The 4,479-nt window shown below is 38.4% G+C and overlaps 1 pseudogene; it reads left to right on the top strand.

Moving 5' to 3' along the window:
* Nucleotides 1–783: 783 nt before the first annotated feature.
* LOC101652618 lies at nt 784–1,443 on the top strand (annotated as a pseudogene).
* The last annotated feature ends 3,036 nt before the right edge of the window (nt 1,444–4,479 follow it).

Below are 4,479 nucleotides of genomic sequence, written 5' to 3'. Positions count from 1 at the left end.
CCTTACAAATCTGGCTAGACCAGAGGATGTACACTTGTACAGATCAGTGCTGGAAACACAGGGAATCCAGGACAGATAAACCTCTCAGGACCAATAATGAGAGTAGAGATATCAGGAGGGGAAGAGGAAGGTGGGGGAGAAAGGGGGAACTGATCACAATGATCTACATATAACCCCCTCCCAGGGGGATGGACAGCAGAAAAGTGGGTGAAGGGAAACATCAGATAGTGTAAGACATGAAAAAATAATAATAATTTCTAAATTATCAAGGGTTCAATGATCAAGGGTGGGGAAGGGAGGGAAAATGAGGAGTTGATACCAAGGGTTCAAGTAGAAAGCAAATGTTTTGAGAACGATGATGGGAACAAATGTACACATGTGCTTGATGCAATGGATGTATGTATGGATTGTGATAAGAGTTGTACAAGCCCCTAATAAAATGATTGAAATTAATTAATTAATTAAGTTGACAAAATAAAAAAATCAAGCATTAAAAAAGGGGAAAATATTCTGAAATTGATTGTGGTAATTAATGACTGTACAACTTTTCTTGATATGATTGAACCATTGAATTGCATGATATGTAGCTTGCATCCCAATAGAACTATTTAATAAATGAATGAGTAAATGAAAAAAAAGTTTTTTAAAGAATACATAAGCCATTGTGATGTATCCATACAAAATGCACACAGTTCAGCAATAAAAACCGAACAAGCCACTAAAGTATATAGTGACATGGATGATTCTCAGAAGCATGCTCTTGCAGAGGTGACATTAGCAAAAATGTCAGGGGAGAGGAAAGCTAGAGGAGGCCGCGACTGGGGAGAAAACCCCGGATTTGTCACCGGAGGCGACTCCATTCCCCAGCCACTGCCGCCGGAGAGGGCCCCTGCCTCGTTCACAACGCAGCCTGCTTCTGCAAAGTGGTACAATCGCAGGGACTAGGTCTTTATTGAATTTTGTGTTGAAGACAGTAAAGATGTTAATGTAAATTTTGAGAAGTCCAAACGTCCATTCAACTGTCTTGGAGGAAGTGATCATTTTAAACATTTAAACAAAATTGATCTTTTCCACTGTATTGATCCAAATGATTCCAAGCATAAAAGAACGGACAGGTCAATCTTTTTTATTTTCTCTCTATTATTTTTTCCTAACCCTAACCCTAATGGACAGGTCAATCTTATGTTGTTTATGAAAAGGGGAATCCGGGCAGTCACGGGCAAGGTTAACAAAAGAAAGCGCAAAGCTGAATTGGCTTAGTGTGGACCTCGATAATTGGAGAGACTGGGAAGATGATTCAGACGAAGACATGTCTAATTTTGACCGTTTCTCTGAGAGGATGAACAACAGGGTGGTGATGAGGATGCACATTTACCAGCAGTAGATGGAGCAGATGATGACTCACAAGACACTGATGACCAAAAGGTGCCAGATCTGGAGTAAGAAGTGTCACCGAGGTTTTGAGAAAGAAATATAACTTCTACAAGATTTCATAATCGAAAGAATTCCTGACGGATAGCTCGAAAGGCAGATTCTGTATTCCCTTCTTTAACCCATTTTCCAAACTGTTTGTTTTTCAAAAGGCTTCACTAAGAGTTGATAAGTACCATTGTATGGGGGCAGTTTTAAGTCAGCTAAGGCGTGAACATTTCCCAGACTTCCGTGAGGCTGTTGAGGTCTTAGGCAAATGATTCAGCCGTTGTAATCAATAAAACATTTCACCTGAGTCTCCTTACTTCTTAACATAGATACTGACATATGAGAGGAAGCTCTCAGCTTAGGGAAAGATAACTAAAATTCAGATTTTAGTACCTGAGTCAAAATGGCTGAAATAAATTGGCTGGCACCATAAACTGGTAACCTGCTGTTCCTCTGTTGTGCCTTCAGGATTGTTCCACTAAAGCTTTGTTTTTCAAGAGATTTACTTCACATTGTACGTAAGTGATCACTTGTCAGTGTTCCACATGGATCTTAGCTAAACCTAGTGAACGACATAATTTAGATGGTTTTTGAAGCCTTTACATTTGGTATTATTTGACCCTTAAGCTTTTACTTCTCTTAGCATGGAGGGCGAAGGAAAGCTGCACATTGCTGCTGGAGAGCCTGTACATTTAGACCAAATTTGTATTTTCACTGTCAAGTATGGCAAATATGTGAAAAAATGTTAATCCACTATTGGATTTTTTATTTTGGTTTTAATTCAGCTTGTACCAGGGCTGGAAACCTCAATTTGTGTTCATGCTAGTGGGGATTTTTTTTTAATAGCTACATTCTTTCTAATAGACTGTTGGAAGACTTCTTGGCTGTCCTTTAAAAAAAAAAGTCAGGGGAAGGAACCCCAAGATTCTACCACTCAATCAAAGGCAACAAAATAAGAAAGAAAAACTTTTAAAAAAACATTCTGAGAATTGACCAAGTTTTACAGCAACCTGGTGATCTTGTCTTGTTAAGAAGGAATAAATCTCAGTAAGGAGAGTGAGCTGTGTGGTTTTAATTCACCTCAGTCCCATTGCTCAGCCTCCAGATTCACAATAGCCTTAAAAGTAATAACTCTGGTGTGGAGAAAGCAAAAAGGCACTCCCTCACAATGATTTATAATTATTTGCTTTGATTTTCTGGTGAATCTCTGAAAGACTGGCCTAAAAGGTTTCTGTCTGTTTTGTCTGACTCAGAATTCACCCAGCGCTGAAGCCACGACTCAAGGAGCATTTTCAAAAGTATTTATAGGCAAATGTTTTCATTGCTGCTGCCTGAGGCAATGGCTAACAGTTGAGGCAACTAAGAGACTAACCAAATATTGAGAAGAAAGGCTGACACTGGGAGGCGCATAAGGGCTTTGAACACCCTGACATGTTGCTGGGGACTGGAAGGCCACCCAGATGCTCAGGGCTGTGCAGATGCTCAGGAGAGACCAGAGAGGAGCTGCAGGACTCACTTCTGGCTGACCTTCAGGCACTGCATAAGCAGGAAACGAAGTTTAAGTTGAGTTGTGAACTATCTGGTGAAGTGTTAAAAGTGTGCCCCCAACACATGCAGGGAGTTCTCCGGCAAAGACTGGGAGTTTTCTGGTTTCAGGCATGTAAGGGACTCTAATCACCAGCTGACCACTAAGCTAGTGGAACAGGGACTTCAGAACGACGCATAACAAAGAATATAGAATGTACAGAATTCATTCCCTTAAAAAGCAAATAGCAGCAACTACTACAGTGAGCAACCAAAAACCCCACAAGAAAGGAGAATCTGCTACCCAGAGTATCATCCTATAATAAGAAAAATATTCATTTTTCAAAAAAGAAGTATGAATTATGCAAAGAATTAATAAACTGTGGTGCATACACAGATAGGAACATAGAGAAACCAATAGAAATTGTCACTGAAGAAGCCTAGACTTTGGGATTTCTGAAAAATGCTTTTAAATTTTACATGTGAAAAGTCACAAAATTATGTTTCACGAAAATAGACAAAGGAGAATATCAATAACGATATAGAAAACATTAAAAGGAACCAAATTCTAGAATAAAAAAGTTACAAGAGCAACAACAACAAAACAAAAAATTCACTACAGAGGCTCCACAGCAGATTCAAGCCAGGAGCAGGAGAATTCAAGAACTTGAAACTATGTTGATTGACATTAACCAGTCTGAGAAAAAAACAAATAAGACGTTGGAGATCTTTGGGACATGATGAAGTGCACCAACACATATGGAGCGGGGGTCCCGAAAGGAGAAGAGAGCAAAGGACGGAAAATTGGAAAAATAGTAGACAAAAACTTCTGAAACTTTAATGCACGCACTCAAGAAATTCAACAAACTCTACGTAGGATATATTTAAGCAGATTGTAGGCCTGCAGACAAAGACAAAGAGAATATTCGTCCATCACCAGAGAAGTGTCCCATGACACAAGCAGCCCTCCATAAAATTAACAGCTGATTTCTCATCAGAAACCATACAGGCCATAGGTAGTTGGATGACATATTTTAAAATGCTGAAAGAAAATAGCTGTTATCCAAGAAATCTATTTCTGGCAAAAAATGATCCTTCAAAAATGAAGGAGAAAGTAAGATATTTTCAGCTACAACAGAGCTCTTTGACCAGGTAAAGTCGATCTGTCCTGCAACAAATATAAAAAGTATTCCTGTAAGAAGAAATGAAATAACACTAGAAAGTAATTCAAATTCACATGAGGGGAAAAAAAACCGAACATTAGGAAAGGTAAAAACATAAGTATACATAAAAGATAGAATAAACGTTTTGTTTGTAACTCCTTTTTTCTATAAAACTGTACAAAGGAATAATTATATATGTGGTTCATAGGCGTATGTTATTAAAAAAATGTAATTTGAGATCATAACAGCATGAAGGTGGAGGAAGGAGTGGAGCTAATGTAGAATCAAAGTTTTCGTATACTATTGAAATTAAGTCAAGTCCAAACTAAGTTATCATAAACTAAAATGTTAATAGTGATCTCCAGGACAACTA

This window comes from Echinops telfairi, unplaced genomic scaffold, assembly GCF_000313985.2.
Source record: "Echinops telfairi isolate 266 unplaced genomic scaffold, ASM31398v2 ScPeMD7_5;HRSCAF=22, whole genome shotgun sequence".
Classification (NCBI taxonomy): Eukaryota; Metazoa; Chordata; class Mammalia; order Afrosoricida; family Tenrecidae; genus Echinops; species Echinops telfairi.
Note: the sequence above shows the minus strand (reverse complement) of the source record. Positions and strands in the feature narration are given on the sequence as shown.